This window comes from Pavona decussata, unplaced genomic scaffold, assembly GCF_977016875.1.
Source record: "Pavona decussata unplaced genomic scaffold, jaPavDecu1.1 SCAFFOLD_302, whole genome shotgun sequence".
NCBI classification, from domain to species: Eukaryota; Metazoa; Cnidaria; class Anthozoa; order Scleractinia; family Agariciidae; genus Pavona; species Pavona decussata.
Window position 1 is genome coordinate 247483 of NW_028145698.1, and position 12442 is coordinate 259924.

Consider the following 12442-nt stretch of genomic DNA (forward strand, 5'->3'; position numbering starts at 1 on the left):
ACCATCTGGTATCATCGTATTGTTTGTCTTCCGTCTTTCCGACGGATTAGCATTCAACCGGTCCGTGGGAAAAATGCTTTTTGTTCTTAAAGAACTACCTCTCTCACGCTTAAAAGATTTTCTATAATCAATGCAAGTTTTGTTTTGTAATAACAGTTAAGCAGTGGCGGGGAAATTAATCAACTTTCAGTGTTAAAAGGATGTGAATTTTTCTTTTGTTGCATCGCATGCGTCTGCATTGTTCACAATGGAAGTGAAATCAATATAATTTTCAAAATGCCGTTTAACAATCGAGTGCTCTGTCTAGCCAGTAAAAAAAAGCCGTTAACAAGCGTTCCGTTCAAGTGCTTCTTATCAATTCGTGGTTTAACATTATCTTTGCGCCTATGCATTAAGCCGGGTCTTGAAACATACACCAACACCAAGCCAATGGCATTTTATTAATTCCCTATAATAATATGTTTTGATAGGGGATAAAATCAATGCAAGCAGAACATATTAGCATGTCGACGAAGGAGCATTTTATCTGCCTCTCTACTGGCACCCCCAATTACGGTTCCTTTTCAACAAGAGCTTTCCAGTCAGCATATTCTTTTGGAACATCACACAAGGTTTAATTGAACCAGCTGAACACAGTTTCTTAAGAAATTTGCAAAGTGTTGAAAAGGATTACGTTGTCGCATGCGCTAAACTAATGATACACGTCTTTGATGGTCTCTTGATAAGTGAGACTTGCTGGTAAGGCTGGTAAGTCAATTAGACTTTTTGAATAAGCTCTTAAGACGTTTGATACATCCTCAAGATTAAACATACAAGTCTTTTGAGCTCCAAAGGGCAGTCTTCTCATGCTACTTAAAGCTTAAAAAAAGTTTACAATACCTCCTAGACATTAATTCACTTATGTGTATCAGCTTACGTCAAGAAAATTCTCTTAAATTGCGTTAATAGACCAAAGGAGAGAATAAATACCACTTTATTTTGGGTTGTAGAAAACAAGCCTTTTTTGTGTACCAGCTTAGCTTAAGAACATTTCATTTTCGTGAAAGCTAAGTGGGTGTAATAACAACGAAAGTCTCATGCATTTACGTTTGGCTTTGAGAAGAAACATTGAAAAAAATTTCAAACATTTTCGTTCTATTATGTTCATTTTGGCACGGTAATTTTTCTTTGAGTTCATACAAGTTTTTGAATTCAATGTCTAATTCAGTCGTACCTTGGCCTTGTTAGAACTCGGTAACTATGCGTGACAAATTTCGAGTCTAGCCCACTAGTATTTGCGGATTTAACTTAATCCAATTACTTAGGTAAGGTTCACGCTATTCGTGGAAGTAAATGAAAAAACAAATGAAGACAAAACTAAGAGACCAATGTGAGCTCTTTCGCCGGCACAATACGAAGTACATGATATATTCTTTCAATATGCTTTAACGAAAACCCACGTTGATAAGACCTCAATCAGTATACTTAATTACTCCACAAACGCCACTAAAAAAATCTGCGTATCAAACTGTGTATAAACTGCTTACAGACTTGCCAAAATAAAAGTGTCAAAAACTTGACCAAAAAGACAAGGAAAGGACTTATAAAAAGCCTGGCTTGGCCGCCCTGAATGCTGCTGGAATCTTGTAATGTACTCGTGGAATGTCAATTTATCCATTAAATCGTTTTCCACCAACATTGAGTCTCGTTCGGTTGTAGTCACTGCAATTTATATTAAAGCGTCCCCTGGCCTTCTGGTGAACTAAGGAATTTGACAAGGTCATAGAAAGTTCGCTGAAGATGGAGAACTTTGCTGGGGTTTTGAGACAAATCAACTTTTGTCGATGACTGATTTCATATGTCTTGTTAGTGATATAATAATCATTATCCACCATGGGGATAAATCATGAAATTGGAGTGACTTACATAACCCGTGATACAGCAATGAGACAATAAGCACTGTTAGAAACGCTGAGTCCATTGTTTAAACTTATTTACTTTTGATTTCAGCAATAACAGTTTGATTTCGCTTCATGGTTACCTAAATGTAAAACCACTCTATTTTCAGGAATGGATAAAAAGATAGAGTCGCCCTACAAGTCCCAGTGGCCCACACGGCCAGAGCTTGACTAAGTTTCTGTAGCATGTAGCGACTGGGAGCATTTCTACTCCCACAGGGTGGGATGCTAGTCCCCTAGCGATATGTCCCCGGTACTCATCAGTGTAAAGAGCTTGGGAAAGAAAGACAATGTGGAAGAAAGTTTCTTGCCTAAGAAACAACGCGCAATAAAGAGACCTACCTGTCCTCAAACCATCGCTCCTCCGATTGCAATCCGACATGCTAACTATTGCCATTAACGAGTTTAAGTAAAAGTTTAACGGCAAGCAATTTCAACATTGTTCACGTTTGTTAAATGTCATAAGCTTAGAGTGCAAGAGAGGGTGGAAGGGCAACTATAGGAGGAGGAGGAGGAGGAGGAGGAGGAGGAGGAGGAGGAGGAGGAGGAGGCGTTTTCCCTCGTTACTTTAAGAAGTTTCTATACATACAACTCTATATAAGTTTCACAACTGCCAAGAAAAAACAGCTACCATCATTTCACTGATTTGTACCAGCTTACGTCAAGAAAAGTCCCCTAACTTACGTTAATAGACCAAATGCGGGGAATGGACGCCATTTATTTAGGGTTTTAGAAAACGGGACCTTTTGTAAAACTATCCACGTCACCTTTTTTTATGGACCCTAAATAAGTATTTTGATACCATGGACTCTCGTGTTGATTTGGCTTAATGAAACCATGAATGTTAATACATTTTCATTGGAATATATCCACTTTGTTATGGTATTTATTCTGTCAGTTCATCATCTCCATTAATCCAAAGTTCATTGATTTTGGAACGGGTTGGAATCCTAACAATGCATAACGAATGCCAAGTGCACGCAAGTTTGGTAAGCAAGAACTATTAAAAACACCAAATAATGGGGCTTCGACTAACGCTATTCGTCAAGATAAGCCAACAACCAAAGTAAATAAATGAGATAAGAGAAGTAGAAGGGTTAATTCGGTAAAATCCAGGGTAAAAAATACAAATGCTTGACTCTTCTATTCCGTGCCTGTAAACCGACCTTGCGTCAGTGGAACAACGATGTACTTTAACTTTAATTAAAGTAATCAGCAATGATAAAGAAACGCCCTCGAATCAAAATGTCTGTAAACTGCTTACAGATTTGTCAAAAGTGTCAAAGACCTATCCAAAATGTCTTAAGGATTTACAAAAGTCTCGTCAATTCCGCCCTGAATAGCTGGAATTATCATGTGCGGTCAGTTTATCCAATAAATCCTTTTTCAGCCTAGCTCTGCGTTCGGCTGTAATTTGTCATTGCTATTTTCAACACTTTCTAGTTTTACTGCCTGTACGTGTAGTGCAGCTGAGGGATTTAAACACGGTGTAACGTTGGTTGAAGTTGGTGAACTTTGCAGGGGTTTCGAGACAGACTGAGTTTTTGAGATGACTGATTTAACTTGTTTGATCGTTTACCTTGTTATGCATTAAATTATTATTATCCACTGTCATAATAGCTTACGATATTTTTGTAAGGAGTTATTTAAAGGACTATATCACCTAATTTCAGAGTTACTTGAGCTGGGCTAAAAGACCTATTTAAAGGTGATTCAAGGCAAATTGGAATCAACGCATACATACATGCGTTCTTTATTGGTTCGTCCACAAGGGCCTTTTCAGAGTCAATAATTACAATAAAATTGGAATATCATTAAGCAAGCAAAATACACGAATATAATTAATAAATGCAAAGAAGGCAATGGTTAAATAAAAACATAAGTGAAAGAGTCATTCAGAATCTCTTGTGGAAGAAAACGTTCAAAATCATCCCCTGATACTCAAAGATGACGTGAAAGTATTGAAAGCAAGGTCGAGGAACTGGATAAACAATTTGAGTCACTTTGCAGCACGCCAAAGCTGTACCCTCCATAAACTGAACTGACACTGATAAGCTTCTTAGGACCACACGTAACAACGATACCCATGTTAACACAATATCAACATGAAGATTTTCCTTACTGTTCTTCCCTTATTTATTATGGCTCTAGTTGGGAGAACGTGTTTAAAAAAAGCAAGACCGTTTATCCGGCTGCTACTCAGTGATTTGCGTACATAACGATAGTCTCTCATTAGTATTTCATCCGTAGTTCAAAAGTATGAATTTCATATATCTCACTTCCATCTCTTCAGCTCTACGGATATATTACGAACTCACAAAATGACCAGCTCCAGTTGGCTTGATAGTTCAGTTGGTAGAGAATTGCACCGATATTATATATATCGCAGACGTCATTTATTTTCTTAGCTGCTCAACTTGCGTATAAACACTGATTTAACTGCAATGGTCGACTTATCCTTGGTGATCAGTTTCTTTATTCTCATTACCTGACTGCTCTATTAACCAGTGACGTTGAAAGGAGAAATAAGATGCTAGGTCAGAATTTTCCAGCTGCAGTTCATTTCCGTCCTCGCCATTCGTAATCAAGAGACCATTATCAAGTTTTAGAAAGCTGTTAGAGAACTATAGACAAAACTGAACCATATTTTTGGGTTTCCTTTAAGTCTTTGAATAACACGGAAAGTAAGTGGCATCGCGGCTCCTTCCTTTTATTTTATTTTGCTTCGCCTACAGGCACAGGAAAAAGAAAAATAACAACTGGCTTGAAGACGGGGAGATCACAACAGCTTAACCAATTGTAGAAGACCCATTAAGATACACAAAAAATTTAAGAAAAATACAGAAACAACAGAACAGTTAAAAACAACAAGTCAGTTGATGGTCGAGGGTGCGAGCCATATAACACTTGACCTGACGCATATAGTTTTCCATGTGCAAGGACTGTCGGGCACGTATAGTATGTAAAGGGCATTTATAAAAAGCTGTAGTAGTATTCGTAGAGTTCGTCTCTGAAGGCTTTCCGTGGAAGGGAACTGTCTCTGATGGTAGATGACAGTAATTTGCAAATCCTGTATGAGCGAGTAAAGAATGAACGCTGAAATGTTTGAGTGCAAGACAATGGCAGTTTTTGGACCTTGCAATCGCATAATCGAGACCGTCACTCGACCATGAAAAGTAGCTTTAAGCTTTGAACCGGCAGATGCAACTCTTTAGTGAGCGATTCAAATGAAACATGTTGGGCATGGAGTGCTTTCCAGTGCTATACTGTATTAGCTGAATTCAAGTTTTCAGTTTTATGTCGTGTGAAATCCTAAGACTGGTTATTCAACTGAATGAAAGCTATTGCGCACATTTTCCCTGTGGTGCTATTTACTATAATGTACGAGTGCTTTAAAATCTCCTAATGAAACCCCGAAGTCATGAAGACCATTTAAATGGGAGCTTTTCGATTCAACTTTTCAGTACTTGCTTTGCGGATTGAAGTTACACATTTTGTTTTAAACAATACTATAAAAGTTTAGACTTCTTTAGTAAAGTATATTGGGGCTGTCTTTGAATTGATGGAAAGCTCGTTGCTTTTTGCCTCTGTCACAATAATGTTACAACAATTATTATATGGGGCAACTGAAAACGCCCAGTTTCAAATTGAAATATTTGAAAGTAACTTAAAGAACCCGAAAGACATAAAGTATAGAACTTTATTTTGCGCTCATTAATTAGTCTGAAACGAGGCTTATAAATATTTTCCATTAAAAAATTCGATAAATCATCTTTGTAATTAATTTCGGTGATAAAAGGAAACAATAGTAACCAAGGCAACAAATTGGTAGCTCGTCTGGTCGTGATGACCAACACTTTTAAATTAAAAACGATGTTTTATGTTTTACAAATTGAACAACAAAAAAGAAAGAAAAATGGTCAATAAAAAAAACTCGGAAATTGACCTGTTTTTTGGAGTGTTCTATTTCATAACCTTCAATCAGAAAACGTGAGAATATTTCACGGGGTTTGCCCACGCAAACTACCCATAATCGTAAGATGATTTAAGACATAACATTCACCGGACATTCGCAAAATGCCCATTAAGTGAATAATCAATCAAGCTTCGTTTATTCTTGAAACTTCTTGAAAAATTCTGCCTAAGGGATGTTGATTAACTTTTAAGCCAACAATGTGCGGGTTTTACTCTCTAGGGGGCTCTGAAAACTCGACGCTGTCTAAGTGTTAAGTAGGACTAGAAGAAAGAAGAAATGACCCGAGATTAACCCCATCACGAAACATGGTGATCGATGAATGCAAAAACATTCATCTACAGTAAACAGGAAGCGTTTAATTTTTCTCAGAGAGTGTTGACTTTTCATGCATTTTTAGTCCAATACCGCTTTAAAAAAGGCAAGTTTTTATGTGTTTCTGGAGGACACATTTACCCAATCAGAGCTTGGCTGTAGAGTTGGCGGTTTAAGTGGCACAAGAACCCAAGCGTGCCGTTCTGCAGCTCAGTTTGTTCAACCACTTGTGCGGACTTGGCATCGTTGCAAAGCTATGTTTGGAGGCTTGCCTGAGAAATGTCATCGAAGAGTAGTTATTATAATTTCACACTTTATCCCCCCTGTACGCTGCAATTAAATTAACAACTGCATTAAATGCGATTCCATGATAATTGAAAGGTCGTTGAGAGTTAATGATGAGTGAAGGTCAGAAACTTCAGTATATCGGCCACAGAGCTGAAGGACACGCGGTGAAAGCTTCTTCAAGCCAACCTTCAAGTGCCTCAGGCAGTGTTGTGTTTGAAAACATACCTTTTTTTTTTTTTAGAAATATGCTGCATGCGTACCGAGACAACTGTCCTTTTTTGACACACAAAACCATTTCGTAAAAGGAACAAAAAAATGCCAAGTATTTTAGTGCGAGGCGTGGCTTCTTTGAAGCAATTGTTGATGTTATTCTGTTTTACAAAATGGACTTTACCTTATACAGCATGTTTACTGAACAAATGATCTCAGTGTTGTACAGACACAGAGTTTGAAGAAACTATTCGAAGGCTATGACTCGATCATCACGATTTTTTCATGATCGCAAATGGTGAAGAAAATTACACGATAAAATGAAAGCACAGCATAAATACTTTTGAAACAGGCCTAATACTCAGGTTACTTTCAAACACGATTCGCCCATCATTATTCGTCCTCCATGATTCGCCGGTCCTAGGCCGATCTTGATTTGCTCACGTCCAGAAAATGGTGAAGACATAAATGTTATCGTTCGGAAAGTTTAGTTGTCATTTTGTGAACTCATTTTTCCCTAGGCATACAGATCCTTTCGAATTCCTATTTAAATGTCTGTATTTCAGAAAGTTTAGTATTCATTCTGTGGACTCATTTTAAGGACTATAGAGCCTCTTGCGCAAATCATGGCAGTCGAAATCACGTCTGAAAAACCCCGCCGGCACTGAAATTTACTGTTAAGCGGAGATACTTTAATGCTCATACATAACGTAAAAAACTAGTAAATTTCCTGTTGTGTAATAAAGTGCACACGCCGCGCACGCGCTGTAATATTGCAAGCAATTATCTCACTGATGTGGTTACGTAACCCTTTCAGACCCAACACTGACCAGGACGTAACTTCTCCTTATAATAACGTTACTTGATAAAACATACAGGATATGAGAAAACAGGTCAAAGGAACCGATGAGCCAGTGTTCAGTGTGAAGAGTCACAACTTCCTATAACCAACACAATGGAACTTCTTGGCGTAGCAATCGATGATAAAGTAAATTTTGAAAAGTACATCGCTAAAATTTGTAGAAAAGTCAGTCAACAGATCGCTGTATTAAAAAGGATGCAAAAACTGTTGCCTTTTGAGACTAGATTATTCTACCGCACTTTAATTACTGCTCCGAAACGTGGCACCTCTGTAAAAAGAATTCAGCGGACAAGTTAGAGATGGTGAACAAACGTGCGCTCCGTTTTGTTTTTAGAGATAAGTCCTCACCTCATGAGGAACTCTGTAGGCTTATCGGTCTCTTAAGTCTTCGTGAACAGCGATTAGCAAAAATATTGTCCACTGTTTTCAAGTTATCAGCCAGCGATACAGGTCCAACAAGCTTGCGTGGTCTTATAACAATACGGTGCCCCACTTATAACCTTAGGGGCACCACAATACTGGATCTTCCAAAAGTAAAATCAACAACTTTCAACATAAGATCATGGAGATACGCTGCACCGAAATTGTGGAACGCTATACCGGACGAGTCTCGAAAGATACAAGCATACGCTAATTTTAAAAACAATTTAAAAACATTAGATCTCACGGGACTCTGAATGCGATGTAGGATCTATCCTTGACTGATGTTTACTGCTTTTAATGATCACATTTTTTTCGTACCTTTACTTGGTGACAACATTGTTAAATTCTCATATTTTAATACAGTCGAACCTCCCGTAAGCGACCACCCATAATGCCAAGGATATGTGGTCGCTTACGGGAGGTGGTCGCTTACCAGAGGTGAGACCACAAAGAGGAGGGGGGGGGGGGGGGAGGTCTAAATTCCGGGTAATTTACATGATGGTAATTGCAGACACCTAACGGCTTTTGCCCTTGCTTATCGAAACCCTAAGTAAAAGCTTTTCTTTAGACTGCCTGATTTAGGACCAAACAGTAAACGGCATTTTTGCAATGTTACATTTCAAGCGTAACACATCAACAACTTTGGCGTTTGTTTGTTTGTTACATAATCCAGTTGACGTTCTTTATCGCCTCAATTTTTCTGTTGAATAATTCAAGGTTGAGAGAGTCATCACCGGTCGTGCATGTACATGCATGTTATTTACCAGATAAGAGAGCTTTTTTCCTATAAGGGATTCAACCTGATTAAAGTTTATTTCAGTGCACCATAGTGCATGTATATGTTATCATTTGTTTCAATGTCGGGAGACACTTCCGGTAGCTCCGGCTGTGGGATTTTTTAGTAATACGGCATCCGCTGTAATGATGGGGGCCAATATGTTACAGTCAATTTCCACCCGTGAGAGAAACAGCAGATTGTGCTGTGTCAAGTGGTCGCCTACGGGAGGTTAGAAACAATAGAAAATTTTAAACAATCATCTCTAAGAGTGGTCGCTTATGGGAGGTGGTCGCTTACGAGAGGTGGTCGCCTACGAGAGGTTCCATCTATAGTGATTCGACTTGAAAACTTTTGGTAGTTTGGAAAAGTGGTCGCTTATGAGAGGTGGTCGCTTACGAGAAGTGGTCGCAAAGGGAGGTTCGACTGTATTAGCTAGTTCTTAACCTTAATTCATTCAAATTTATATGCCTTCACAAGGCTCTTATAATTTCTTTTTCTTTTTCTTTTCCGTAGCGTTCCTGTAAACTAGCTTTTTTAGCTAAGCGCACTGACCACATTAAACATATTGATTGATTGATTGATTGATTTATTGATTGAGAAACAGGACAATATCACCAAATACAAAATATCTGCTTTTTTTATCAAATTCTCCCAACAAGTGCAATAAGAACTATAGAGAGTATAGTCAGGAGAATGTGCAAGTTGATATTAGCACTTTCAAGGTTAAGGTAGGTTTCAGGCCCCTTCACATCAAATTCGTGTTGGCAGACTTGATTTCACAGAACAAACTGCCAGAGACACTGATCCAGTTCTTAGCCTGAGTTAATCGAATTTGACGACAATTCGTTGTGTATGTTTCTCTCTCTCGCGTTGGAAAGAAATGGCAGGGCAACTGACGTTTTGACTGGGAAGTGCTGGCTGCTCTTTCTTTTCGCTGGAGACGCTTCCTCTCTACGTCAGCTGTTCGCCTCTCTTCGGCAACTGCTGTACTCATTACACCAGACCTCAGTTTACCCATACATGACCATCTTGTATCCTTTACTGTTCAAATCTTTGTATTTAATTCTCTCCTCTCCTAATCAATTTAAAACCTTCTTTTTCAGGCTTGTCTGGGAATAACAGCCTCTAACGGCCGTGCTGTCCTCCATTGCGCTGTCCTCATTAGCAGGCACAGTAGCTGCCGTGCACCCTTAAAAAGCTCTATTTTCACTGGACCCTGATAACCTGCAGCTGCATTGTTTTTCATGGCTGGGAGCATTGTTCTGTTGTTCGTTCTTTTGTCCTCTCGACCAATCTTGTAAGATGTTGCAAATGGTACAGGTCGCCCAGTAGGCGCACAGCACTGGACTAGTGCAAGTCTTCTTGGGGTGCTCTAAGATCTCATCACAATGATGTATGTGAAAACAACCTCCCATTCAACTAAACACTTTACAGAATCTAGCTGTTGGAAAGCTTAAGCCAATATATTCAATGAGTCAGTGTGTGGCGTGACCTGTCCACCATCCTTCTTTTATGTTTCTGCTTCTGGCCCTGGTCAACTTTTCTCTCGCCCAAGGCCTGTAAATGGATCTTACAAATCGTCCTCTCCGCCACAATCTTTCGAAACTAGTTGCGACAATCGAAGTCCCAAGGTTGACTCTTACCTGTGGCGTGCATGGGAAGAAGCATTTGGAAGAGTTTCAGTAATACAGGTTCCCATGGGCTTTCATTGCACTACGCCAATGGTCTGCTTCCCAATTCTTCATCCCTCCTCACTGAACTCTGTGACAATTCACTTGAAAGGTATGTTTTTCTATCGTTTCAGCCTTGTTTCTATGTTTTCTCTTGGTGGTTAATTGACTCAAACACGTATGCTTTCATAGGTTCGTTGCGCATAACAATTCACTTCTGCTGAAGAAGCTCATATGATAAGGCTGAGCGAAAGCTCCAGACTATGTTTTTTTTATTGTAATTTCTAGTCGGTAGCGGTGAATTGTCACAAAGGAAGAAGCGAAGAAAGGCTGCAGAGATAAGTGAAGCACTTTAGTGAAACACTTAACAGGGATGTCCCATTAAATCCTGAGGAAGATGATGGGGGAGAAGACCAGAAAGAGATTGAGGAAATAGATCTAGGAAGATGGCGAGTACAAGAGGTTTAGAGTGCTTTGAAGATGACAAAGCGAGGGAAAGCAGCGGGAGTAGATGAAGTGGGCCCAGGCTTACTGAGAGCTGACAAGGAAGACACCGCAAGTAGGCTGACTAGATGTTATAACGGGCTTTGGGAGTCTGAGAAGTGGCCAGAAGTGTGGAGGAAGGGGCTTATCGTCAAGATATTCAAGAAAGGTGATTGGCGCCACTGTAATAATTGGAGAGGAGTGACTTTACTACCCGTCATTAGTAAGATATTTTGCAGGATGATGCCAGAGCGGATCAAGGTAGGTATAGACAAGAAGCTTCGAAAGGAGCAGGCTGGGTTCAGGCCGAGGAGAAGCACAACCGAGCAGATCTTTATATTAAGAAACATCTTAGAGCAGGCAAATGAGTGGAGGGCAGGTCTGTACATACACTTTGTGGACTTCGAGAAAGCCTTCCATTCGGTACACAGAGAAAGCTTATGGAGCATCACGAGAAGCTATGGGATACCTTGCAAGATGGTGAGAGTGATGGCAGACATATACGAGGACTTCAAGTGCGCAGTTATTGACGGAAGTGAGACATCAGACTGGTTCAAGATCAAGTCTGGAGTAAAGTAGGGATGTGTGATGTCAGGATTCTTGTTCTTACTGGCCCTGGATTGGACCATGAGGAAGGCAACAGCAGACAAGAGAAGAGGGACACGGTGGAATTTCACAACAGTGTTGGATCGAGGACCTGGATTTCGCAGACGTCATTGCCCTGCTGTCATCCAAGTTTAACGACTTGCACGAGAAGACTGGGAGACTGACAGAAGAAGCAGCCAGAGTAGGCCTTGAACTCAACGCGAGAAAGTGCAAGACACTGAGGATTGAGTATGCTAGCAACATCGAGAGCATCGTGGTGAATGGCAAGGAGGTGGAAGACGTCGAGGAGTTTCTGTACCTAGGAGCTACTGTAGATAAGGAGAGTGGAGGTAGTAAAGATATTATGAACCGACTGCAGAAGGCTCGCAGTGCATTTCAGAGGCTAGGGAAGGTGTGAGCAGCGAGAGGAATAGGAAGGAGAACCAAGATACGCCTATTCAAGACTTAAGTTCGACCGGTCCTGCTATATGGCTGTGAAACTTGGAAGATCACAAAGACTGACGAACGCAAACTGAATAGTTTTCAATGCCAATGCCTTAGACAGATAATGAAGATCAAATGGCAGCAAAGAATGACGAACAAGAGAGTGGTTGAGATAGCAGAGATCAATGAAATAAGCTGCGAGGTACGACGAAGAAGATCGAACTGGTAAGGACATGTACTCAGGGGAGAGAGAGAAAACGACTGTTTTACAGCATTGGGGTGGACTCCAGAGGGACGAAGGGCGAGAGGGAGACCAAAGACCACTTAGAGAAGGACTGTTGAGAGGAAGAAAGGTTGGGTGGAAGAGTTGGAATGTAGCCAAGGCGGCGGCACGGAACAGAGAGTGTTGGTCAGAGAATGTGTCGGCCTTATGCGCCTACTGGCGCGCGGAGAATTGATGATGATTGTGAATAT